The sequence below is a fragment of the Natator depressus genome, chromosome 14 (assembly GCF_965152275.1).
Source record: "Natator depressus isolate rNatDep1 chromosome 14, rNatDep2.hap1, whole genome shotgun sequence".
In the NCBI taxonomy this organism is placed as follows: domain Eukaryota; kingdom Metazoa; phylum Chordata; order Testudines; family Cheloniidae; genus Natator; species Natator depressus.
The window spans coordinates 48,088,666-48,116,167 of record NC_134247.1 but is presented as its reverse complement, the minus strand read 5'-3'; the positions used below and the strand labels follow the sequence as shown (position 1 = coordinate 48,116,167).

The window sequence follows — 27,502 nt, the reverse complement described above, 5'->3', positions numbered from 1 at the left end:
GGCAAAATACCACATTTATTGTGAATACAGAAAGAATCATAGTAAGCAGTTAGTTATAGCTATAACATTCCATTCAATCTCATATTTATTCACACATTCACACACACACACACACAGAGGTTCTGCAAGGTTGTCATCATAGTTACCAGCCTTAGAGTTGCTCATGCCAAGCCACTGGCCAGGTGGCCTGGACATGAGGAGGGAGCAGGGCCTTGTCAGATGCTCATCTGATGCTCCTGGAAGTTGGTTTGCAGAATCAGACCCCAAAGTTCTCACTTTTTAGAGTCTCTTTTTATAGGAATTTCTTCCTAGGCCAGTCTGTGGGAATTGCTTCATCATGCTGTTGCTGAATCAATCAGCAGATGGCACATTCCTGACGGCTCCGTGCTGCTAGATGTTATCTTGTTCTTTGGTTCTCCCATTCTTGAGGCTGTTGGGTGGATTCCAGTCTGCCCTCCGGGGGTCCTCTGGTTATTTCCACTTGACGCCTTCTTCAGCCGATGGACACTGGATTCTTAGGCTGGCACCTCCCTGATCATTCAGTTCTTATCCACACCAAGCATCCATCCACATCCATCCTCTATCTCTATTTTAATCACAGTTGTTAATACAACAAAAGGGCGGGGAGTCTCTGGGTGCTGTGTCTGTTGTTAGAGTATTGCTTTGAGTCTCTCTCTGTGAATTGCTTTGAGAACAGACTCTGTCTTAGAATGTACTAACGCAATTAGCAGCTTGCAAGTTTCACATACAGAGGGAGAGAAACAGTACCAAAAACCAAGAGACCTCTTAATTAGTAATACCCTGGAATTTAAACTATGGGGAATCAAACTCATTTGTGATTTTAATACAGAACTTCTTTAATATGATCCAACAGTTTGACATGATTTCTTCTTGGCAAATCCAGGTAGACAGTTACTTCTCACCGTATTTTCTTCAAGATGCTTAGAAATTGTTTAATTATTTGGTCCATTATCTTTCCGGTTACCAAAATTAATCTGACTGGCCTATAATTCTCTGGACTGTCCTTGTTTCCTTTTTATAGGTAGGTATTATATTCACCTTTTTCCAGTTCTCTGGGATATCTCCCATCATTCATGAGTTCTCAAAGATACTCACCAGTGGCTCAGGGTTCCCTTCAGCCAGTTCCTTAAGTATTCGTGGATGTATTGAAGGCATCATCAAAGGTTATCACTAATGACGAGGTCTCTTCAGCCAGGTTCTTAAGGAGCTTACTCTGCAGGAAGGGAGATTTAGGTTCGATATTAGGAAAATCTTTATAATGATAGTTATTCTCTGGAATAGGTTTCCAAGGGAAGTTGTGGATTCTCCATCATTGGAGGCTTTAAAAACCAGTTTGGACAAACACCCATCAAGGATGGTCTAGGTTTACTTGGTCCTGTCACATGATATGGGGCTGGACTTGATGACTTTTTGAGCTCTCTTCCAACCCTACCTCTCTGTGGTTCTGTGCCTTTTCCCCTGCTGCTCCTTGGTCTTTGGAGGAACTCCCCATAAACATCCCCAGACCTACCTTGTTATCCTTCTTCCCATCCCTCCATACAACCCTCATGTTCCATGAAGTTTTAAACACATAACAGTGGTTAGGCAGCTGGTGTGCTGAGCCCACTGTCTCTCAGGGTGACAAATGTTGTGACAATTGTTTCCTTGTGCTCCCCCATCGCTATTTAGGGCCACTGCACCCATATTCCTCCTCTGGTCCAGCAAGGGCACCCACTCTCAGGCTGCTCAGCCGTCATTTCCCTTGGGTAGAAACCCAGATCTCTCTCCCTCCTGACTGGGGTATCTCCAGGCTGCACAGCTCCTGCCTCCATTGAGAATTCCCCAGCAAGGCAGATCCCCTCAGCAGGCCTGCTTTGCCTTCCTTCCCCAGAGGCTATGAACAGTGTAACCGTCCCTGGTTAAGTTACCACACAGCCCTTCCCCAGCAAACCATGATTCTCACGGTAAAAGCATTACAGAGAGAACATATTAAAAAAGAATTAAAGAATGTATACACATGCTAATGAGCTTACCTGAGATCAGCCTAGGCTGACCAGACAGCAAATGTGAAAAATCAGGATGGGGTTGGGGGTAATAGGAGCCTTTTTCAGAAAAAGACCCAAAAATTGGGACTGTCCCTATAAAATCGGGGCATCTGGTCACCCTAGATCAGCCCAACCCCACCAAGGGCTCAGGCAGGTGAACAGACCTTCAAACCCCACCAAGAGTTTTTCCTGTGGTCACAATCTACCAGTTTGTAGCTCAGAACAAGCATGCCCATGAATCTGAGAGTCACCCTTTTATCCAGTTTGGGCCTCTGAACTTGTCTTCATGTAACAGGTGATCAGCACACAATCCGACGAAGTGGGAATTACCCACGAAAGCTCATGCAATGGGAGGGCACCTTGGTGTTACTTGTGCCATGGCAGCCAAAACTTAAACAAGTGTGGAAAGAGACTTTCAAACTTCTGGGGTAAATTCCCCCTGGTGTGAGTGAGTGCAACCCTGCAGCACCCAATGGAGGTCAGGTGGGAGTTTAGCCTGTCTAGCTGTAAAGAAGAAACTTCTAGTGCAGAGGGGAAAGGCAAACAGGTGGCTTGGAGAGGCCACAGGAGGTGGTCTACAAGATTTGCTCTGGCTGTTGAATCCCCATAAAGAAGGGATCCCCTCTATCTGATCAACATTTGATGCCCAAATTAAGGTTGGGTGAACCGATTTGAACAAAGAGCAAATGCTGAAGTGGTATGGGGGTCCTGACAGACTTGCATCAAAATAACACATGGTATGAACTGAAGCCGACTTAACAGTTTTGAAAAACAACGAGGAGTCCAGTGCACCTTAAAGGCTAACAGATTTATTTGAGCATAAGCTTTCATGGGTAAAAAAGCCCCCTTCTTCAGATGCATAGAATGAAAATGACAGATGCAGGCATAAATATACTGACACATGAAGAGAAGGGAGTTACCTTACAAGTGGAGAACCAGTGTTGACAAGGTCAATTCAGTCAGGGTGGATGTGGTCCACTCCCAATAATTGATGAGGAGGTGTCCCCTAGCGTCCCTCCTCTACTTGCACTACATTGATGACATCTTCATCATATGGACCCACGGGAAGGAGGCCCTTGAGGAGTTCCACCTGGATTTCAACAGTTTCCACCCCACCATCAACCTCAGCCTGGACCAGACCACACAAGAGATCCACTTCCTGGACATTACGGTGCAAATAAGTGATGGTCACATAAACACCACCCTATACCAGAAACCTACTGACCGCTGTACTTACCTACATGCCTCCAACTTCCATCCAGGACACATTACACGACCCATTGTCTACAGCCAAGCCTGGGGTAGCCCTCACTGGAAATGCCAAGATCAGGGTGGGCTGCAAAAGGGAGAGCAGATACCCACCAGTCTTGAGAGTAACACTGAAGTTAAACTCCCCAACCAGTCACAAACTGTGCTTCTGATTCTACCCCCCCCCCCCGCCACACACACACAAACTGGTTATCAAGACGCAAAAAGAAATCACACAGCTCCCTCTATTGCATTCCAGTTCTCTGGTTCCCAATCAGCACCTAGGTCCAGTACACTGAGAAGTTATTTAAAAAACTCTGCTCATATATACAAAATGTTCTTCTGATCCCAAAGGGTCAGCCATGTTCCCAGGGCAGTATAGGTTTGGATCTTACCCAAAATGCCATGCTGTCAGCCAATGCTTTAGTGTCTAAAACTAAAGCTTTATTATAAAGAAAAAGGAAGAGAGATGGTAAATGGTAAAACAGTCACATACAAAGCCTTCAAAGTCTCTCAGGTTCCTATCAGTATTGGTGAGTTTGCAGGCTTGAAAGTCCCTCTGGAAAACATTCACAGCTTGGATGGGTCATTCAGTCCTCTGTTGTAGAAAGGTTTCAGAGTAGCAGCCGTGTTAGTCTGTATCCACAAAAAGAAAAGGAGTACTTGTGGCACCTTAGAGACTAACAAATTTACTTGAGCATAAGCTTTCGTGAGCTACAGCTCACTTCATCGGACACATTCAGTGGAAAATACAGTGAGGAGATTTATATACACAGAGAACATGAAACAATGGGTGTTACCATACACACTGTCAGGAGAGTGATCAGGTAAGGTGAGCTATTACCAGCAGGAGAGTAGGGAGGGTGGGGGGAGTGGAGACCTTTTGTAGTGATAATCAAGGTGGGCCATTTCCAGCAGTTGACAAGAATGTCTGGGGAAGGGGGGGAATAAACATGGGGAAATAGTTTTACTTTGTGTAATGACCCATCCACTCCCAGTCTTTATTCAAGCCTAAGTTAATTGTATCCAGTTTGCAAATTAATTCCAATTCAGCACTCTCTAGTTGGAGTCTGTTTTTGAAGTTTTTTTGTTGAAGAATTGCCACTTTTAGGTCTGTAATCGAGTGACCAAAGAGACTGAAGTGTTCTCTGACTGGTTTTTGAATGTTATAATTCTTGATGTCTGATTTGTGTCCATTTATTCTTTTACGTAGTGACTGTCCAGTTTGGCCAATGTACATGGCAGAGGGGCATTGCTGGCCCATGATGGCATATATCACATTGGTAGATGTGCAGGTGAACAAACCTCTGATAGTGTGGCTGATGTGATTAGGCCCTTTGATGGTGTCCCCTGAATAGATATGTGGAATAGATATATTCTTCAACAAAAAAACTTCAAAAACAGACTCCAACGAGAGACTACTGAATTGGAATTAATTTGCAAACTGGATACAATTACCTTAGGCTTGAATAAAGACTGGGAGTGGATGGGTCATTACACAAAGTAAAACTATTTCCCCATGTTTTTCCCCCCACACACACACAGACGTTCTTGTCAACTGCTGGAAATGGCCCACCTTGATTATCACCACAAAAGGTTCCCCACTCTTCCTCCCCTCCCCGCTCTCCTGCTGGTAATAGCTCACCTTACCTGATCACTCTCCTTACAGTGTGTATGGTAACACCCATTGTTTCATGTTCTCTGTGTATATAAAATCTCCCCACTGTATTTTCCACTGAATGCATCTAATGAAGTGAGCTGTAGCTCACGAAAGCTTATGCTCAAATAAATTTTTTAGTCTCTAAGGTGCCACAAGTACTCCTTTTCTTTTTGTTTGTATAATGGTTACTCCAGAGGTAATAAGCAAGAATAAAGACAAGAAGCAGGACTGAAGACAAAATGGAGAAGATGCAGCTGCCTTTTATAGGCTTTTGCCATGTGGCTTGTGCTACCTTTGTCCCAAACACAAGCTGCCCAGTACATGGCCTGAAAGCCTTAGAGTTCTGTCCATATGCCCTTGCCTGCCTTGCTGAGTCATCAGGTGTATCCCTTGCCTTCTCTCAATGGGTCAGTTGTATAGCTGATGGTCCTTAATGGGCCATCAAGCAGCTAGGCAATGCTGATACCAAACTGTCTGGGGGTGTCACCCAGAAGTATATCCCAAGTTTAAAATACAGACATATCTATAACTCATAATACAAAAGGTGACACAAACATATAAACAAGATTATCATATCTGGCAAATCATACCGTTTTTGCAGATATCTTATGTGGCATATCTGGTATAACTCATTTTGCAATTTAACACTATTGCTATTCATAATATCCTAAAGTGTCTCCCAGATGCCATACAGCGTCACACTTACATCCCAGCTTTCTGAATTGAGCAGGGCTGCTTTTCCTTGCCCGGTGTCTCAACCAGCTGGGAGACAGGCTGCCTCTGCTCTCTCTGGCAAAGTATCCAACAGGATGCTGCAGTTGCCCTGCTTCTAGCTAAACCCATGCAGGCTTTCCTTGCACATTCCTTTGTGCTCTACTGCAATGCCCCTCCTCCCCCCCAAAAAATCCTAAAGTTGAGGCAGAGCAGAGGGGACCCCAGATCGGCTGGCTCCCTAACCTAAAAGGAAAGGATGGCACACAGATGGAGAGGGAGCAAAGTAAACTGACCTCCATAACATCCTCTTGTAGTTTAATCCTGGCTCATCTGTTGGCTAAATCTGTCTCCCAGCACAAGAATTAGGGGACCACTGCCCAGTTAGAAGCCCAGAGCTGGCAGCGTGGCAGAGCATTATCACTTGGGCTCTGCTACCAGGCCACCTGGCTCCAGATGGTTCACTTTGGGAATGTGAGGGCACAGGGAGCCTGGTACCGACTGCTCGCCCTGTCACTGAGTATTGAAAGCCATGAAGCTCTCGGCTGGATTGGGCCCCCTACAGCATAGGGGAGAGAGAAGCTCCTGTGGCTGTCCATAGGGCCTGTTTGCAAACCCTGCCTCTCCTATATTAGGCACTGGGGCATCGGCCCGTTGTGTTGTAACCAAAAAGGTCATTCTTCCACTGCCTCCAGTTTTCCAGTGCAGCCGCTCAGGGAAGAGGGTGAGCCAGGGCAACACCTCTCCTAACCAGTTCCTGTTAAAGACCCCGCCCGCTCAGCAGCGCCACTTCCTAGGGCTGGGGTTGTTTCCAGACCCATTTGGGCAGTTGAGCTCCAGGCCAGGCTCAGGAGTGACTGTACAAATAAGTGTCTGCCTCAGCAGGCGTTAACTTCTGCAGGCTGAGGGGGCTGAAGCTGCCCGAGCTGTGTTATGATGCTTCATGCTGTCCTGGGTGCTATTTGTACGCTGCATGCCCCCTCCCCAAGAGGTAGGGCAGTGCAATAACACCCATGGTACATAGCCTGGGCCTCAGGTCCCCCTGACTCGCTTGCCCAAGGTCACACTGGGACTAGATAGCTGAGCCGGGAATTGAATCCAGGTCTCGCATTCTAGGCCAGCCCCTATCGGACCATTCACAATCTCTTCCTCCAAGAACAACCTCAGAGAAGGCTGCAGTGGGGCATAGCAGGCTTCTGAGGGGTATCACTAAGACCCAAACACCTCAAAAGGCCCTTGCCGTATCCCATGGGGACCGGCGGTCATTAGGTCTTTGGAGGTCACTAGAAGCCCAGCATGGGTGGCAGGTACCATAGGCTGGGGGAGGCTGTGCCTTCCCAAACAGCCAGACGTGGCCCCACCCACACTCTGCTCCCAGACCCCCCCGCCCCAGCTTCCCGCCCCTCTACATGCATGGCTCCAGCCCCCAGGCAATGCTGGCCACAGCTGGGGCTGCACCAGCTGCCCTCCTGGTGCTCCGGGGTTGGGGCTGGTGGCCGCAGTGGGGTGGGTGCAGAAGAAATGGGGCCTTGGGTGGAATGGGTGGGGCTGCGGGCTAGCCTCCCCCAGCCAGGGGTTCACGTGCCGCCCATGAAGCCCAGAGTATTGTGGGAGTGCTGACAGGGTGCTTGCTACCCTTGAAATACAAAGGAAGGCACTTCCTCCTGCAGTGCTTCCAGTCTAGTAGCCAACCATAGCCGTCTGGATCTCTAGTCTAGCCTACTGCTTGCTGCATATTGGGGGCTGGCTCTGGCAAGGGGGTCACCAAAGAGTTGGTGGCAAAGATGTGTTCTAAGGAGGGCTTGGAATGGAAGGAGCGGAGGCTGTTTGGGATGGGAGGGTATTTCACTAGATCCTATTACAGCTTGGAGGGCTATATAGTGCTAGCCTCCATCACCTGCTGCAGCTTCTTCTGACTACAGAAGCCACCACATTCTGCCCTCAGTGCTGTGTGCTACTCAACAGCTGGTACGTTCCACCCCACAAGTAGCTGCCTTCTTAGGGCTAGAAGTTGAGTCCAGTAGGTGAGAGGTGCTAGACGACCCTGAGTCATGAGTTGTTATTGACATTGGCTCAGAAGCAGGCAGTGGGCAGCAGGGATGACTCAAAGCTTATGAACTCCAACCAGCAGGAGGACAGAGGCCCATCGGAGGAAGACGGCATCTGGGCAGCAGGCCAAGGCCAATGGGTGGGGAAGCCAGAGGTAATCCTAGAGCGCTGATGCCCACTGGGAACCCTGCCAGCCTTGTAACAGCCAACTAGAAAGGTGCAATTCGACCTAAGTTGCAATGTAAGGAATTGTGACTACGTTCTTGGCTTGCTGTTGTATCCATGAGTCTCTAATATCGCCACTTAAACTGGAAGGGTTGTATCATGCCTCAGCCTTTTATTGTAAATAAAGTGGAGACACTTTTGTTTTCTGTCAGTGCTTCTTTGACTAAGCAAACTCATGGGGCCAGTGATGTGGCATTCTCCCAGGGTTTACATTGCCGACCTGTATGTATGCGTAACTAAAGAGACAATGCAGCACTGTTGTTCAGTACACTTGTCTGTTTCTGTGGTATTGCAATTAAACATTCATTGTACAAGGGCGTGGTTGGACTGAGTGACTAGTGTTACTGAGAGTCTTTTTTTATAGAGATGCTAACATAACAAGATGGTAACAGAACTCCAAAGTTGTGCAGGAAGGCCACATGGAAGTGCAAAAGGTTTCTCTTCATCAGACTAAGGACCACAACTTGAAAAAATGTGTTTGCCAGCAATGAATGGGACGATCCCCCTACCAAGTGTGGATGGTGGTGGGGCACACAACAAACCTCTTGCTTTTTGCAGAACAAACTTTCCATTCAAAATAAGCGTCTAGCCCTTATGGCTGCAAAACTTTCAATGTGACCTGATGCCATGGTTTTTATTTGAGTCCCTAAACAACTCCAGTGCCAAAGCTGCTGCTCTTGGTTTTGCCCGGAAGCAGTGGTAGAATTAAATTAGTAAGACTATAGTCTGTTTTGCTGCTGTTCAAAATCCTCTGCAGTTGTGAAACTGTCCATTCCTCCCGAACAAACTGGGGGAGGGAATAGAGTAGCAGAGACCTATTCTCTTCAACTTTACAGCAGCCAGGAGGCTATGCAGATGAAAGAGGACAGAGCTGTTTCTCTCTTCCAGTTGGGGGACTAGGTGTGGTATCATCTTAAAATCTAAGCTTTAGACACTTACTAGCATTGATCCAACAAATGGAGGACCCTCCACAGAAGCAAGGGTCAACACTGGTAGAACACTCAGCATGCTTAATCCTAACTTCTGTGGATGGCACAGTGGCTGGGCTTGTCCCCAAAGTGTTGCCCCTGAGCATTGCTGAATGGCTAACTCCTATATTCAGGGGTGTGGCATTCTTTCATGTGAATCTAAAGCTTCCTAATAAGAGAGCGTGATAGGGCCTTCTGTGGTCAGGCAGCCTACTGGCTAGATCATTGATTAGGGGGCTATAGGGGGACCTGACCCCTCCTTCTCCCTCAGGTCCAGGGTCCTGTGTTGCTCAAACCCCTAAATAGGGGAGATGGATCTTTCTCCCAGCCGTGGGCGGGGGGTCAGGACCTGTTTTCCTGGGTTGCTCCCCTATGCAAGTCCTTTTAGTTTGGGGCATGGCCCCACTAGTCCCGTTTCCCCACAATTGGGGCTTATCTGCAGGCTCCCCTTGGCAGGGGAAGACTTACTTTTTGCCTCCAGTGGCTACGTTGGCAGGCAGGTTGCCGGTCCATGCCTTCAGCCAGGCATACAGAGAGCTTCTGCCTCTTGGTCAGTCAGCCCTTGACTGAGCCAGGCTCCCTTCTTTTCCCTCTCCAGGCCTGGCACTGGCTGCAGGTATAGTGGGGCAGGGCTAGCTGAACCCACAGATTTTCTTTAACCCCTGCTGTACCTGGCCGCAGTCCCTCTGCTCCTTCACAGAGGGTAACAAACTTTAGATGAACCACTATTATAATCAAACATGAAAAGTAGATACAGATGCTTTCTGTGCAGTTGCAATATACTTAGTGCTTCTGAGCCCAAGTAGGAGTCTTGTCTGGTGCATTCTGTCCTCCATCTCTAGAGATGCTTGATACTGGTGGCTTTCAGGATTGAACATTTCCACCATTGTGTGGAGCAGCAACAAGTCCTTTTGGGATTTAGAGAAATAACCTAAATTAAAACTTTTTTCCAGTGCTTAATCTAAAACTGAGTTGTGGTGGCACGTGTGACAGACTTCTGGGGATAAGACTGCAGTAAAAATGTCTCCTATTCCTATTCCAATCTTCCTATTCCTATGATGTAGGTCATTTCTGCATCAACTTCAGGACTCTGAATGATGATAACATGCAGAGTGTAGATTCATGGTTTGGTAAGTATCTCACAGTGGGAGACTAGGGTGTCTGCTTTCTGCTGAGCTGAGGCTTTGGGAAAGGAAAATGTCCCTGCCCTGGGAAACTCTCTTATGTTAGGCCTGACTATGTTAGGCACTACTTCAGTAAATGAGGTGTCTAAAACCTAAGTACAGTAAAATGCTATCCCAGATCAAGAACTAGTGAGTTGATGACAGGCTTAGCTAACATCATAATTACTTGTATACCATGTGGTATTGTTACAAATGTGTTTAATATACAATGTGTTGAGAGTGTTTCCCACAGATCTGAAAGCCAGTCTGGAGAATGTTCCTCCTGCAGAGAATGTGGCAACTGTCTTGCAGCACAAGCCTGCCTTTTCAAAGGCTAATCTTCCGCAAGCTATTGTTTCACCAATGGTGAAATCCAGTAAGTTGGCACGATTCTGAAAAAATAATCTCCATCCACTTGAAGTAGAGAGGCATTGGTGCTAAAAGTGGCATAATGGCTTAGTCCAGGATGGTTCTGTGAGGTTGTTACAGCCTTCTTGGAACGACAGGACAGACATGTCTTAGTACACTTGCAGACTTGCTAGTTCATGGCTCTGATGTTGTTTCTGTCTCCCACACACCCCCAGTACCATTTCATGGGCAACTTCCCGGAGATCTACAATGAGTCGCTGCCTTCATGGCATGGAGCCAGCGGAGTGGGGCATGGTCGGTAATGAGGGTGAAGTGCACGGCCAGAAGATAATAACGGAGTGAGTCCATGGCCCATTTTACTGCCAGGGCTTCTTTCTCAATTACAGAATAGGTCTTCTCTCGTGAGAATAACTTCCTGCTAATATAGAGGATGGGGGTGTTTGTGTGCCCCCTAGGCCCACGTCTGTTTGTAAAAAAAACTCCTTGGCAAAGTCAGCGCTGTACAAGATGGGTTCCTGAGACAGCCGGACCTTCAGAGTTTGGAACGCCTCCTCACAGGCTCTGGTCCACTGGATCCTTTCAGGACTCTTGTTCTTGAGGAGATTGGAAAGGGGGGGCCACATTGGAGGAGAACCCTGGGATAAAGCGGCAGTAATATCCGGCTCGTCCTAGGAATTTATGTACATGCCCACGTTAGGGCGCCCTGACCTGGCTGGTGCTACAGCCAGATGGTGGGGCAGACTTGGCGGCAGCGCTCTGCCCTTCTTATCGGGGTGTCCCAGCACCCCCCGTGGCACTGAGTGTCGCTCCCCCAGCTATCATGTCTGAGGGGTCCAGGCTGTATGTCGGCCTTGGTCCCAGACTTCTTCTCGGGTCTCGGGGTGCCCGGCCCCGATGCTGGGATCTGCATCGCTGGCCCGATCAGAGTCTCCGCGGCTAAGAAGTCCTCCGTCAGAGTGATGGCCATGCTCAGCGTCGTCAGCCAGTGCTGGAGGATCCAGGCCCTCTCTCGGGTCGGGAGGATGTGCACAAACTGCTCCAGGACAATCTGTTCGGTAACGTCGTTCGCGGTCTGTCGCTCGGGCTGCAGCCACCTCCAGCAGGCATCCTTCAACTCCTGGGCCACAACCTAGGGTCTGGCGCCCATTGGACTGACCTTCTCGTGGAACCGCCACCGGAAGGTTTCCAGAGTGATGTCCAAGGAGTCTAAGATGGCTGCTTTCACTTGTCTATAATCCCTGGCCTCATCATTCGGGAGCCCCCAGGAGGCGGTTTGAGCTGCCCATGTCAGGTACGGGGTGAGGAGGGTGGCCCATTGGTCGGGAGGCCTTCCAGCCACTGACGCAGCCCGCTCAGATGTCACAAGAAAAGCCTCAGGGTCGTCTTTGGGTCTCATCTTGGCCAATCGCACTGGTACGGTGGGGCCAGGTGCTCCCATGGGCTGGGACCCAATGGGACCAGGCAGCAAGGCTGCCAGGTGCTGGGGGCACTGCTGCTGCTGACAATGTTGGGCCCTCAGGTCACGAAGTAGCTGCTGTTGCTGGGCCCCCAGCTGTTGCACCAGTTGCTGTTGGCTCTTGGCCAGGAATTTGAGTTTGTCCATCTCCATTGTTGTTAAAGGAACCATTGGAGCCTGACTTGCTTAAGACTCCTTCTCACAGGGGTAGGGTCGCTACCCGTGTTCTCCGCCAAGTGTGGTGGACTCGCAGTTGTGCCTCCCTCTCTGGGTCGGAGGGAGGCCACTCGGCTTCACTCCAGTGGCTGTCCAGTCTGCTCTGGCTGCCCTGCTGGTTGGAGGTTTTCCTGGCTGCGGCTGCTGCAGCTGTGCGGGGGGCCCTGCCGGCCTGCCCTCTGGAGGGAAGCGACTGACCCCACCAGCATCCCTGGGGTCTGTGCTGGCTGGCGCTGCTGCTGCTTCGGAGCCTTGTGCGGAGGAGGAGGACGGGACACTGTGCAAGGGGTTTATGTTGCTGGACTAAGAGACTTTCCATCTTTGCTCCTGTGGTGGTGGCAGCTACTGCTGCTGTGGGGCGCAGGGGGAGAGGTGTGGATCCCTCCCCCAGCCCATATGCTCCCCCCTACACCATCACCACTACCCATCACCCCCATTTACCATCTGGACCTGCTCTTCGCCCCTCGACGTGGCTGTTTGCTCACGCTTCTCACCATCTGGGACAGATTGCAGCAGCAAGCAGAGGCTGCTTCCCAAGCGCACGTGGGTGCACGTGCCTCCTCTCCTTGGACTTGCCCCCCCCAAGTTGCATTTGGCTGGTGGGCTCTCCCCCACCCTTTTTTGTCCCTGGCCCCCCTACAGCATTTGCCCCCTTTCCCTTGCTGTCTGCCCCTTCTTGTCCATTTTGTTTCCCACCCCCACTTCGGCCTTGGTCCCTTAGGAGTTTTTTGTTACTTTGCGCCCCCCTCCCCCCCCAGCTCTGGATTGTTAGTTTGCCTGCCCTGCCCCAGCCTTCAGAGCTTGTCCCTGTGCCTCTCCAGCTCCACCCCCCCGCCTGTTTCCAGTTGGGTCTCCTTTTTCCCTAACCTCCCATTGCTCCCCTGCTCACTCAGCCCCCTTGTTTCATGCGCCCCTAAGTGCTTGTGTCCCTTTTCCATTGCACCCCCCATTCACTGAACCCCCCACAATGATATCGTGGTCCCTCCCCTTCCTAGTGCACTGGAGGAGTTGGTATCCCCCCCCTTCCCTGCCTCAGTTGGCCTCCCTGCGCACCCACCCATTGGCCCTCTCCTCCCCTGGCCACAGCCTAGCGGGGAGGAGTGGAAGACCTTTTCCCTCCCCCCCACCTCCTGCCCCTTGCCAAAATGGTGGGGAAACCTATGGGTGTTGCCCCTTGTGCTGACTCTGTGGCCCCCCTCTGCTAACTCCCGTCTCTCCCTGGGGCTAACCTCTTGACCATCGCCAGCCTCTTTGCCTCTGATCAGGTGCTGCGGACGCCAGGGGACACGAGTCCAGACGCCACCACTGCCATGGCCACTACCTCCTCTGGGTTGGGGGGAACCCCCTTGGCCGGTAAGAAGGGCCAGGGGAAGAGCCCCGCCGCGAAAGTGAAGCCTCCCCTGCTGTTCCCTCCACCAGCTCCAGGGGCACCCCCCCTTGGCCCCCAGAGCGTACGCGCAGATGGCCACAGCCCCTCCACACGCCACTATAGCATCTTCCCCAACCGCCGCCTCCAGCTCCATCCCTGGCGGCCAGGGTCCCTCCCCACCCAGGAAGCACGGCGTCTGTTGCCTCCTGGTGCCCACCTCGCCCCATGTGGAGACCTACATGCGGGCATTGGCATGGGTGGTGGGGCCCACGGTCCTGGTGGCGGCCTCCAAGATGTACAGGAAGGTCGTCGTCTTCCTGGCATGGGAGGCCCCTGCCCAGGTGGCAGTGGAGAAGGGCCAGGGAGGATGTTCATCCCATTTTGGCCCTTGAGGACCTGGGCATATGGGTGGTTTTCACTTCCGTCCTGCCCTTCCTTCCCAACGCTGCCCTTCTGCTGCACCCTGGGAAAATCCCCTATCTGTCATCAGCCCTCTCCCACTGGGCTGCAAGGACCCTGCCCTCCATCACGTTCTGTCCTTCTGCTCGCAGGTCCAAATGCAACAGCCCCCGGCAACGCATGAAACAGAGGCAGTTGTGGCATCCTTTCTGGTGCCCCAACAGGGAGTTCATTACCGGGTGCACTACTCCTTGGGGGATGCCCGGTGTTACCTCTGCCGGGTGACGGGGCATGTCCGGCGGGATTGGCCCCTGGCCCAGCATGGAGGGGTGCCTGGGACCCCCGAGAGCCAGGAGGGCACTGGCCCTGCCATCGCCGGCGACCCTGGCTGTCCGGCTCCTATAGTCACCCTTCCTCCTTCTGCCATTGCTCCCGCTCAGGCCCCGAGGGTAGCCCCCCCCCCCCTCGCGCCCAGACGAGCAGGTGGGCCCCGCCTCTGTCGTATGCAGTCCAGTGGGGCCCGTGGAGGAGAGGGCAGCAGGGCCGTCCCTGGGCAAGGTCAGTCACGGATTGTTGCAGGGGCCAATACGGGCCGCCAGCACTCCTGCCCACAAGGATCCGCCCCAGCCCTCACAATGAAATCCAGGGCTATAGGGTGGGCCTCCGCAGGTGCCAGGTGCTCTCCTGCCTTTGGGAGTGGGGTGGGAGGCTACTCTGTGATTTTCCTGCAGGAAACCTACATGGATCCAACCGCCGCGGTCAGTTGGAATGGGGGGACGGGATGTATTTCAGTCATCTCAGCGCTCATTTGGTTAGGGTGGCCCCCCTGTTCTCCCCTGTCCTATGGCCTGAGGTGCTGGGGGTCGCCGAGGTCATGCTGGGTCGCCTGCTGCACTTCCAGGCCTGCGTGGAGGGGTTGACGTTGACTCTGGTCAATATCTAGACCCCGACATCAGGCGAGGAGTGGGTGTATTTCTATCAACAGGCGTCTGCCATCCTTGTGAGTGCCTGGGCTTGGGCGGGGATTTTAATACCACCCTCGAGGAGCGGGACCGCTCTGGAACCGAGAGCAGCCAGGCCACCATGGGCGTCCTCCCGGAGATCGTCCATCGTCACTCCCTGGTGGACATCTGGCTCGGCCACCACCAGGACGACAATTCCACCTTTACCTATGTCCAGATGGAAGTCAATAGGTTGCGCCACTCCTGGTTGGACTGCATTTATCTATCACGCTCCCATCTTGCATGGGTCCACTCCTCCAGCATGCAGCCGGCCCCATTCTCGGACCACCATCTGGTGGCTGTGACGGCCTTTCTCACCTCAGAGAGCCCAGGGCCGGCCTGTTGGCATTTCACTAAGAGCCTGCTGGAGGACGTGGCTTTGTGACATCCTTCCAGGAGTTCTGGATAGCCTGGCGAGGGCAGCGGCGTGCCTTTCCCTCAGCCTGGTGGTGGTGGGATGTGGGGAAGATGCGCGCCGGCTCTTCTGCCGTGACTACACCCAGGGCGCCAGCCAGCAGAGGGATGGGGTGATAGAGCAGTTGGAGCGGGATGTCTGGGAGGAGATTGCTTTCAGGAGCACTGGAGTTCTCTGATCAGTATCCCCCTCTGGATCCCTAGTTTTGAACCTGTGATCTCCACTCCCTGCCCTGTTATTTCTCAGTTGTGCCCCGTATTTAGTTGAGTCCTGGGTCCAGTGGTTCTTCCCACATGGCAGGGGGAGGGACCCTTAGTGTCCTGGATTAGGTGGGCAATGATGACATAGCAGTATCAACTCTTCATGAATGGTCCCATATTGATATAACTGGAGACTGACATCTGCTTAATCCACCACATGCAGCAGCTGTGTGAACTTGTGCATGATATCCTGTCAGTGTGCTTATTTCCTAACCCGGAGGCCCCATCTGTAGGGGTAAGAAGGTGGTTCAGTTTCATACCTGGTGGCTGAGATAACCCTGTTGTGCGCTGGTGACTTCCAGGATGTGTGGGTATCTGGAATTGGACTGAAGGTGGAAGAGCCCCTTTGCTGATGGTGATACTCAAAAATTGTTACTGAGTGAGGCTGAGTTCAGACTTGCAACCTAGATGTGCCAGGGGGTTTTGTACCGTAGTACAAATGACAGGAGTGATTTTAGATTTCCAACTTGCAGTGTAACAATTAGCTGCTGTTAGTCTCCTCTGAAGCATACCCGTATGTAGTGCTGTCTCGATTTCAGTGACTCTTTCCAGGAAATATTGAAATATATTATGTGGGACTGACTGTCCTTCCCAAAGACCACATGGGAGACTTGACACTGCTCTTTCCTGCAGTAGGGTATCCAGAAGACAGTCAGCCCAACACAAGATTGGCAGATGAAATTCAATGTTGATAAATGCAAAGTAATGCACATTGGAAAACATCATCCCAACTGTTAAGGAAAAGTTAGCACATGTGACTCCATTTTGGTTTGGGGCCCACCATTGTCTAAAAGCAAGCACATCATGCACCAGGAGGAGTGTTCCTTAGATACTGCATTCCTGTGAAAATCCTCCTCCTTGTCTCCAGCCTGCCTTGACTCCCGGTATCTGTTCTTTGTCCGTCTCTAACTTCCTATCTCCTGGCCTTTGATGTGAGGCCTCCCATCCTGATAATAAAAATTACTGATGCATCGCTTTAGGACCATGCTGTGTAATTAACATACTAGTTTAGCACAAGCAAGCAGGGATAGGTGGTAGATAAGAAAAGAGTTTGGTTATTGGCTAAGGTTTCCGGTGCACAAGGGCAACATGCTTTGCTAAGAGGTATATAACCTTTGTATAATCTGTATTCGGGGTCCCCTCCTGGCTAGCAGGGGGGCACCAAGCTCGAGTGTAATAAACTTGGTGTTTTTTGGGAACTCTGCAGTTGTGGACTTTGTTTATGTGCCTCAGCCTAGATTCGAACTGTGCATCTCCTACCAGGTGTAATTCGCAGCATTTGTGTGCGTGTCCTACCAGGTGTAATTCGTAACACAACTATAAAATGATGGGCTCTAAATTAGCTGTTACCCCTCAAGAAAGATCTTGGAGTCATTGTGGATTGTTCTTTGGAAACATCTACTCAATATGCAGGGGCAGTCAAAAAAAAGAACAGAATGTTGGGAATCATTCGGAAAGGGACAGATAATCAGACAGAAAAGGTCATGTTGCCTCTGTAGAAATCCATGGTTCGCCCACAGCTTGAATACTGCGCACAGATGTGGTTGTCCCATCTCAAAACAGATAGACTGGCATTGGAAAAGGGCAACAAAAATGATGAGGGGAACAGCTGGAACAACTGCCATATGAGGAGAGATTAATAGGACTGGGACTTTTCAGCTTAGAAAAAGAGACGACTAAGGGGGGTATGAGAGAGGTCTATAAAATCATGACTGATGTGGAGAAAGTAAATAAGGAAGTGTTGTTTACTCCTCATAACACAAGAACTGGGATCACCAAATGAAATTAATAGGCGGTGTGATACAGTCAGGGCGGACAGCTGCAAGGGGGTAGTGGAAGGCAGATATGTTAGCCCTAGAATGTTAAAGGCCCTTTCTCCTACAAACTGAGAAGGGGTTACCTCAGATTAATTGAATCCAAATAAGGGCTGCCTGAGACCTTTTAAAACCCCTCCTCCAGTGAGAAAAAGAGGAGAGAGAGACAGACACCAGCTATTACCAGGCTAGTAGCAGCAGGGAATTAGCTTCTCCAGGAGGAGAGGTCGTGTTCCTTCCCAAAAGGGAAGCAGACAAGCCCAAGTGCCAGCTAGGAGAAGGACTGACACCCCAGTACAAACAACAGGATGACACCCCGTCCCAGCGAGGAGGCAGGGAAAGGTATCACCCTTTGTTGGGTCTATGGGACTATTTCCCTTTCTTGAGTGGGGAAGGAGCGCCCTTAGGCTTACCCTCAGGCATGCCCTGAAGACACAACCAAGGGAGCACTGAAAGGGGAAGGCAAACCCTGCCTGATTAGGACTGATTACCCCACCATCGCCAGAGGCCCACCATCGCCAGAGGGGAAAAATGCTAAGGCTGGTGAGAGAAAAAGAGGTGCCTTGCCATAGCAGCAGATTCAGAAACAAACAAATGGAAGTATTTCTTCACACAAAGCACAGTTAACCTGTGGAACTCCTTGCCAGAGGATGTTGTGAAGGCCGAGACTATAAGAAGGTTAAAAAAAAAAGAAACAGATAACTTCATTGAGGATAGGTCCATCCTGGCTAATAGCCATTGATGGACAGGGATACAAAACCTGTAGTCCAAACTGTGGGGCAGTGCAGAAGTAGCCCTGAGTTCCAGTTGCTGCTCAGGGGTTGTCTGCACGGGGTAACTTTGACTCCCTGTTTCAGAGAAGCAGCCGTGTTAGTCTGTATTCACAAAAAGAAAAGGAGTACTTGTGGCACCTTAGAGACTAACCAATTTATTTGAGCATAAGCTTTCGTGAGCTACAGCTCACTTCATCGGATGCGTTCAGTGGAAAATGCAGTGAGCATGTTTTATACACACAGACCATGAAAAAATGGGTGTTTATCACTTCAAAAGGTTTTCTCTCCCCCCACCCCACTCTCCTGCTGGTAATAGCTTGTCTAAAGTGATCACTCTCCTTACAGTGTGTATGATAATCAAGGTGGGCCATTTCCAGCACAAATGCAGGGTTTAACCAGAACGTCTGAGGAACAGTGGGGGGGGGGGAGGAAAAAACAAGGGGAAATAGGTTACCTTGCATAATGACTTAACCATTCCCAGTCTCTATTCAAGCCTAAGTCATTATGCAAGGTAACCTATTTCCCCTTAAAGAAAAGGAGTACTTGTGGCACCTTAGAGACTAACCAATTTATTTGAGCATGAGCTTTCGTGAGCTACATCGTGAGTGTATGCATCCGATGAAGTGAGCTGTAGCTCACGAAAGCTCATCGGATGCATACACTCACGATGTAGCTCACGAAAGCTCATGCTCAAATAAATTGGTTAGTCTCTAAGGTGCCACAAGTACTCCTTTTCTTTTTGACTCCCTGTGTGGATGCTCTTATTTCTGGAATAAGGGCTTTATTCCATATTACTGTAATCCAAGTGGATTGGGTTAACCCAGGATAAGAGCACTCACACAGCGAGTTAGTGAGGAATACTACTCTGCTTTAAATTCACACCCTACCTTAATCTGCATTAATTTCACTGTAGACAAGGCCTTAGTCTCCAGACCCTCCCCTTCCCCATAACTTCAGGACTAAGGCTTTTAACCATTTCAAGTTCTTTAGTATTTAAGTGTTGGGGATGAGCTGTCTACAACCATCATCTGCCTTCTTGCAGATGTAACTCTACCTGAGTCTGAGTCAGATCTGTGCACCATGTAGCAGACAGCATGACCATCATTGAATAGACAGAGGTAGATGTATCCACCAAAAAAAATTTTTCCACATTCTTAACAGCATATTTCTGGAACCATATCAAATGGCATGTCTAAAGTGTATTAGGCCACAAATCTACCTGGAAACACAGCTTAACTATCTTGTGAAATATAAAGGGCTAAGGATGGCTTTGCAGGCCTGATAGAATGCACATAACTCCATAGAGAACACAGGATTTGGATGAGCATAAACTGCTCCTCCTCAGTATCAGTCTCATGGGGTTCTCTCCTTTTTAGGACAATCTGCGAAGAGAACTGCTGGTCAGGTAACAAAGCCAGTTGACTTCCATTTCTGCTCAGATGAGAGGATTAAACAGCACACAGAAAGCCAACCTGGGAATGAATACAAGAAACTGGATTTCGTAGCAGCACTGAGAAAGTACCCCACAACTCCGGTGAGAGGATGAGGAAGCAAGGGTGCTACCTGATTGTTCTAGATCTATTGGTGGCTGTCTCTTCCTGTTCCACTGTTTGCTAATGTGGGATTTGCTGATAGTAATTCACTGGGTGTGAATGAAAGAGGTCATGTGGGATGCGACAGACTAGTAGAAGTGCTGTGGTCTTACTGGGCAACACAATGCTGGCTGTCGGCATCTCTGCAGAGTTTCCAAACTGGCCCATCCCAAGCTTTTAGTATGTCCAATCAGCTCACAAGTGGTGGAAGTGGAATCTGGAATCCCATCTACTACTCCAACAGGCTGAGTTCCCATGAGGCTTTGAAACAAGAGTAGTATGCCTTTCCTTGTACACCTACTCCTCAGATCTCCAAGGTAGGAACTAAGTATTCTTCCCTTACAGATGATTCCTTATCAGCAAGGCAATTACAAGTCCTCATCCTAGTAACATACCAAGGATTCGATTTCCAAGCTGGAGTCTGCTTATTTAGCTACCTCTGAGTATCCATGCAGTAGGGTCTATCCTCAGCAGGGCTGAGTATGCACAGCTGTTCAAATTAGTGGGAGCTGTGGGTGCTCTTGACTCTGCATGGATTCTTTTCTTGCTGTCAAGGTAGTTTTGGGAGAAGAGAACTTCAGGGAGTTCATGAATACAAGTTGAAGATATGTCTACAGTATCTTCTACATAGTTACCCGTTGAGGTGGCAGTTGAGCGGTTAGGTGTAAACGGTGTTCTTGCTACCAGATGGGACTGGGTGAATACAGTAATGAAGGTAGTGATGTCTGCCCAACAACTGGGGAAATTGTTCCATGTAACAGAACACAGCCTCTGTGACTCCCCGGAATCGTATGTCGTTAAAAGGAGATACTGGCCATGGCTGCTGGGGTTGTGCCAGTAGTAACTGGAATCCCACTGGATTTCAATACTTTAGCTTTTAAGACTGCATTGTTAGATGGTTTGAATTCAAGAATGAAGGTAATTTTAGGAGCCATAGATCCAGCTAGGGGATACCCGGAGTTAAAACATGAAATTTTTCGAGAAGCTGTAGTTTTTCAAGACATGCAGGGACAAGCGGGAAAAGGAAATAAGGACAGGAATATGGAGCCTGCACAGGCGGTAACTTTTGCCAACAACTGGGCCCCCAGATCTCCAAGGGGAGCTGGGAGGAAAGGGGCCCGCTGCACTATGACATGTTAGAGGAAGGGGACAGGGAGGTGCAATGGACAGCCGAGGAGCAAGAGGAAGAAATGGATCTGGACGTGGGTATCAGATGCAGACTAGAGGATGTCTGGCTCAAGGTGGGAAAGGTACATCGAACTTCCCTGCTCCCATACTCCAAGCCGGCTATGCTCCCTGCAGTCGGTTCACTTCCAAACCACACCCAGGGACCAACTGTACATGCTCGTGCTCCACACATTGCATGTCCTCACCCTCTTATCCCGCCACGACTCCAAGTGGCGGGACTATTTACCACCTGTGGAGGGTGAGGAGCCCCGGTGGGCCAGCCTGTATTCCACCTTGGTCCCACGGCCCACCAGAGACATCGGTTGGCAACTCCTTCATGGAGCCGTGAGCACGGGTGTGTATCTGGTGTGGTTCACCCCCACTCCCGAGGCCTGCCCCTTCTGCAGAGTGAGGGAGAACCTGGCACATGCCTACCTCGAATGCACCATGTGGCAGCCCCTATTCCGGCTCCTCCAGAACCTCTTGTTGAGGTTCTGGCTGCATTTTTCCCCCACACCTGTTCATTTTCGCACACCCTATCCATGGCCCCACGAAGTCGCGAGGTCTCCTCATCAACCTCCTCCTGGCTCTGGCCAAAGTTACAATCTACATTACCAGGAGGAGGATGTTGGACGAGGGGGTGCTCTGCGACTGTGGGGCCTATTTCTGTTCCTCCCTAGTCTCACGTCTCTGGGCAGAGTTCTACTGGGCAGCGTCCGCTGGCTCCCTCAACAGCTTTGAGGAGCAGTGGGCGCTGTCCAGGGTTCTCTGCTCGGTGTCTCCATCCGGTACCCTTGTTTTTAACCTGTGACCATCACTCCCGACCCTGTTTTCTCATTAGTTGTCCCATGCAATCAGTTGGAATCCAGGTCCAGAGGTCCCTCCTTGCGCTCACCCACCTCCCAGGATATCCAATAAGGTCTCACTATATGCACCCCACCCGCGCTTCAAGCCATTTGGAGGAGCGCGGGTCCACTGCTCTGTCTCGGTGTTTACCTTTCTGCCACTCATCCTTCTCCGCCAGAGAACTGGCAGGGTTTGGAGGCCAGGGTGGGTGAGTGGCTAGAGAGATGGACAGGACTGCTCCAGTGTCTCTCCCTGTGGGGGAGGGCACTGGTGCTGAACCAGCTAGTCCCGTCCATGCTCTGGCACTGGCTCAACACCCTGAGCCCGGTCGCAGGGATCCTGGCCAGGCTCCACAGGACAGCTCTGGAGTTTTTCTGGCCAGGACTGCACTGGGTGTCTGCAGGGGTCCTGAGTCTTCCCCTGGAGAAGGGAGGACAGGACCTGGTCTGCCTTCGTAGCCAGGTCCATGTCTTCCGCCTCCATGCCCTGCAGAGACTCCTTTGTGGTGCAGGTACTCCAGCATGAAGCACGTTGGAGCATGCCTTCCTCCGCCACCTGCTCCTCCTGCCTCTCTGCAGTCTGCTCTGGATGGGAACCACTTGTGCATCTTTGCATATGGGCAAAACAATGTAATATCAGGCTGTTAGGAAAGAGATCCTGTCCTAATAACACCCACTATCACCAGATAAAGAAACAGATCTTAAGATGGTTAAAGAAAACTTAGTTTGATGGCATCTGTCTGGCAAGAAATCTCTGATCAATAGTTTCTTTATTGTTTTGTCTTTATGGTCCCCACTTTTCTATTGTTTGTCCAGTCTCTGCTTGGTTCTTTGTTTCTGTCAGTGACATAATTGATTTCGCTAGGTGTAAATTAAGGTGGTGGGGTATGAATGGTTAGAGAATTTTGTTACAATGTGTTAGGATTGGTTAGATAGATTTCAGTACAATGCTTGGTTAAAGTCTAGCGAAGCAGGATTCAAGTTTCACTGTATAAACTGGTTTCAGAGTAACAGCCGTGTTAGTCTGTATTCGCAAAAAGAAAAGGAGTACTTGTGGCACCTGGTTAGTCTCTAAGGTGCCACAAGTACTCCTTTTCTTTTTACTGTATAAACTGGGGTCCAAGAAGGAGACCAGCAGGAAGAAAGAACAGAAGAAGAAGACGACACAGCCTAAGATCAAAGCTGCTAAGAATCCTCTGCACGACTGTGACCTGCAGCAACCAGATGAGACTGACCTTTCCTGGCCAACAGGGAAAGGCCGCCTGCCTGATCAGGACTGGTGAGCAGAGCACTGTAAGTTTAGCATGTGTATTCTGCTTGGTAATGGTCAATAAACAGGAGGACAAGGATATTACAGTGGGAGGCTCTTTCACTGGTATAAGGTCCTGCAAACCCGCCAAGTGTTACGCCTTTGCCCTAGGAACTGGGTAAAGGTGGCGGGAATTGGGTGTGTGACTTTTGCTGAGGCCCTCAGCTGCCTGCATATAAGTGATGGCCGATGCCCTTCGTAACCTGAGACCCAGGAGGACACTGACACTTTGCCTGGGAAGCAAGACAAAGACCGGAGGAGGAGCAAGGGATGTGGGGGAGGCTAGGCAGCGGGATCCAGGGCCATCTGCTGTGTGGGACTGGAAGAGGGGGAGCCCAGGGCATCCGGCCCCGGAATCCCCCCCAAGATGGACTTTGCTGAAAGTCACTGATTTCTGTGTTAACAATATCTGTTTTACTCGGTGTTCCTGTCAACTAATAAACCTTGTTTTACAACACTGGCTGAGAGTCATGGCTGACTGCGGAGTTGGGATGCAGGGCCCTATGGCCTCCCCAGAGGTCCTGTCCAGGTATGCCCCCTCATGGGGAAGTGTACGGTGTGAATAGGGATGCTGAATGCTCCAAGGTCAGACTAGGAAGGCCGTAGCCAAGGTGGCTTTTTGCCCTGGCCAGCATGCCCTGAGGGGAGTCACGCCACCCCAGAGTCCTGGCTGGCTTCATACAGAACAGTTCCAGAGCAACTGGTGGGAGCAGTGGGATAAACTGTACCCCGTGGACAAAGCATCCTGCAGTGAGTGACGGAGGAGCAGGAGAACAAAGGGGGATTAGCGAGAGCCAAGCGTGCTGAAGGCTCAGAGAGGTGCGGTTCCAGGAGGCAGAGGAGCCTACGGCTTAACCCTGAGAGCGGACCCCTGAGAAGGGCTGTTGCACTGAAGGGGTTCCTCCCAGGGATCGTGGGGAGCTGAGAGAGCACAGGCCTGTGAGTCTGTGACCACGTGGGAACAGCGTGGAGATGGCCTATCGCCATCTCCTTAAGGAGGACATTGTAGAGTTGTGCAGAGAGGGCTGCACATTGGAAAGCTCACTAAGGCACAGCTGATTGCTTAGTTGGAAGAGGAGGATCGCTCTAAGGAGCTAGTTCCTGACCCAGCTGGGGCCGTGACAGAGGCTGGGAGCAGCCAGGCAGCCTTAGGGGCCGCACCAGCCCGACCCAACTGAAGCCATGGGAGGGGCTGAGAGCAGCCAGGTGATCCTTGGACCCACCTCCCAGGCCAGCAGGGGATGTTCATGGCCAAGTTCCCCATCTGTGGAGCTGAAACTGAAAGAACGGGAGGCCAGTGAGAAACAGCGAAAGCACGGGGAAGAGCAGAGACGCATGAACTGGCGATGGCAGAGTGAAAGGCAGAGGAACCCCTACCATGGTGAATGGGGATGGTCCCAGGGTGGCCAAGCATGCAGGGAATTCCAATATAAAGTTGCTGCCCCAGTTTAAGGAAAGGGAGGATATAGATGCCTTCCTTACTGCCTTTGAGAAGGCCTGCAATGTGCACCCGATTGATCCGGAAAACAGGGTCTGACATCTCACCCCTTTACTGGGTCCCAAGGCCACAGAGATGTTCAGCCAGATAGATGGGGTGGAAGTAGGGGACTATGGGCTGTTCAAGCAAACCCTGCTGCTTGTCTTGCTTCTTGTTTTTAATACTGGTATGGACTCAGCATGAGTGCTGGAAATAAAAGGTCTTTTACAGCTGTTGTCTGTGTGCACTCGGGGCCTTGGGGGGTCACTGTCCAAGCCGCAAGGTGGGTGCACTGGGCTATCAGCTGGGCCTTGGCTGTATTGTTATCAGCCAGAACCAGGTCTCTCTGGCCAGGAATGCATGTCTCCCTGTGTGAGAGCCTCTCTGCTGCTGTTCATCCAACAGCTCAATCTCCCGCTCCACTGCCAGCTTCTCCTGCCCTGGCAGACACGCCCCACACCCAACTCCACTCAGGAGCAGGGCCCCCGCACTGCTGGGAGGGGAGGTCACCGCTGTTTGTCTCCAGGGGCCCAAGTAGGGGTGCCAAATGTCTAATCACACAAACCCAAACACCCCTGCCCCACCCCTTCCCTGAGGCCACACCCCTGCCCCACTCACTGCATCCCTCCTCCCTTGCTCTCTCCCACCTTCACTCACTTTCACTGGGCTGGGGCAGGTGGTTGGGGTGCACGAGGGGGAGCAGGCTCTGAAAGGGGCTGGGGCAGGGGCACAGGACGGAGTGTGGTCTCTGGGAGAGAGAGTTTCAGTGCAGGAGGGGGCTCAGGATTGGGGCAGCAGGAAAGAGTTTGGGGTGCAGGTTCCAAGAGGAGGCTCAGGGCTGGGAGTTGGAGTGCAGGCTCTGGGAAGGAGTTAGGGTGCAGGAGGAGGCTCAGGGTTGGGGCAGCGGGTTGGGGTGCAGGGTCTAGGAGGAGGCTGGGGGTTGGGGTAAAGGCTCTGGGGTGCAAGAGGGGGTGCAGGCTCCAGGAGGGGGTTTGGGTGCAGGAGGGGACTCAGGGCTGGGGCACAGGGTTGGGGTGCAGGAGGAGGTTTGGGGTGGGGCAGGGGTGTGGGAGAAGGTGCAGGCTCTGGGAGGGAATTTGAGTGCAGGAGGGGGCTCAAGGCTGGGGCAGGGAGTTGGGGTGCAGGCTCTGGGAGGGAGTCTGGGTGCAGGAAGGGGTGCGGGGTCCAGGAGGGGGTGCGGGGTCTGGGAGGGAGTTTGGGTGTGGGAGGTGGCTCCGGGCTGTGGCAGGGTCACAGACTATGCGATGGAGCTCAGGGCTGAGACAGGGGTGCAAGAGGAGTACAGGGTGCAGGTTCTGGAAGGGAATTTGGGTGTTGGACGTGGCTCAGGGGTGGGGCAGAGGGGTGGGGTGCAGGCTCTGGGAGGGGCCTCAGGGCTGGGATAGGGGTACGCGCTCTGGTAGAGCATTTGGGTGCAGGAGGGGGCTCAGGGCAGGGGTGTAGGAGTGGGTGCGGTCTCTGAGGGAGTTTGGGTGCTGGAGGGGCTCAGGGCTGGGGCAGACAGTTGGGTGCAGGAGGGGTTGCGGGGTCCAGGCTCTGGGAGGGGCTTCAGCACTGGGGAAGGGCTATGGAAGGAGGTGCGGGCTCTAGGAGGGGGGCGGGGTGTCTGGGAGGGGGCTCGGGAGGGGGCGGGGTCTCTGGGAGGGAGTCTGGGGGCAGGAGGGGGCTTGGGAGGGGGCGGGGTCTCTGGGAGGGAGTCTGGGGGCGCAGGAGGGGGGCGGGGTCTCTGGGAGGGGGCTCGGGGCCGAGGCGGGGGGCGGGGTCTCTGGGAGGGAGTCTGGGGGCAGCAGGGGGCTCGGGAGGGGGCGGGGTCTCTGGGAGGGAGTCTGGGAGCGCAGGAGGGGGGCGGGGTCTCTGGGAGGGGGCTCGGGAGGGGGCGGGGTCTCTGGGAGGGAGTCTGGCGGCAGAAGGGGGGCGGGGTGTCTGGGAGGGGTCTCTGGGAGGGGGCTCGGGGCCGAGGCGGGGGGCGGGGTGTCTGGGAGGGGGCTCGGGAGGGGGCGGGGTGTCTGGGAGGGAGTCTGGGGGCAGGAGGGGGCGGGGTGTCTGGGAGGGGGCTCGGGAGGGGGCGGGGTGTCTGGGAGGGAGTCTGGGGGCAGGAGGGGGCGGGGTGTCTGGGAGGGGGCTCGGGAGGGGGCGGGGTGTCTGGGAGGGAGTCTGGGGGCAGGAGGGGGCGGGGTGTCTGGGAGGGGGCTCGGGAGGGGGCGGGGTGTCTGGGAGGGAGTCTGGCGGCAGGAGGGGGCTCGGAGCGCAGGAGGGGGGCGGGGTCTCTGGGAGGGAGTCTGGGGGCGCAGGAGGGGGGCGGGGACTCTGGGCCGCCCGGCAGCGGAGCGAGGCTGAAGCAGGCTCTCTGCCTGCCGTAGGTCCGGGCAGCCCCGAGAAGCACAGCTGCGCATGCGCCGATGGCCGCTCCCGTACACGGCCAGTCGCGGCCGCCATTTCTATGTACGGCGGACACGTGACTCGCAGCGACAGTCGCGGGCCAGAGGCCGCTGCCACGGGATGGGGCAATAGGCCCTCTTGGTGCTTGGAGCAAACCGCGCAGGCGCGATAGGTACCCACCGCAGGCTTCCGAGCGGGGGTGCCATCTTCTCGGGGAAGAGTCTGAGCTGCACATGCGCAAACCCAGCTGTCAGATGCCATCTTGTCACTCGGTTTTATTCAAACTGCGCGCGCGCACTGAGCAGGCTTGGGCGGTGCTCAGGAAGGTTTGAGCCGTGTCGCGCTCCGTGTTGTACGGCAGCTCCTCTGGGCCAGTCCAGCCCCTCTCCCTAAACGGAACAATGGTCTCTGCCCAACCGCCTGAGGGAACAGGACAGTGCCGCCGTGCAGAGCGCGCCCACAGGCATCCCCGCATAGGCAGGCTGGCAGCGTCCCCCGCCCCAAATGGAATGGAACAGTCTGGCCCTCTCCCTCTAGGGGCAGCAGAGCCGCCCCGACCCCTCTCCCATGG

General features: G+C 52.3%; 2 long non-coding RNA genes across 3 annotated transcripts in view; one reads left to right on the top strand and one right to left on the bottom strand.

Moving 5' to 3' along the window:
- LOC141998394 (uncharacterized) overlaps positions 1-3,966 on the top strand; it is an 11,648-nt gene extending 7,682 nt beyond the window's left edge. Inside the window, exon 5 of the long non-coding RNA XR_012641832.1 lies at positions 2,341-3,966. This is a non-coding gene — a long non-coding RNA (uncharacterized LOC141998394). The remainder of the gene's footprint in view (positions 1-2,340) is intronic.
- On the bottom strand, positions 5-27,502 carry LOC141998395 (uncharacterized). Of its 2 annotated transcripts, XR_012641834.1 has the most exons (4): positions 27,112-27,502; positions 3,790-3,929; positions 3,283-3,381; positions 5-1,234 (listed from the first exon to the last, which is right to left on the bottom strand). It is a non-coding gene; the product is annotated as an uncharacterized LOC141998395 (long non-coding RNA). The 2 variants fall into 2 exon arrangements; XR_012641833.1 differs by lacking the exon at positions 3,790-3,929 and having other exon boundaries at positions 7-1,234; positions 27,112-27,485.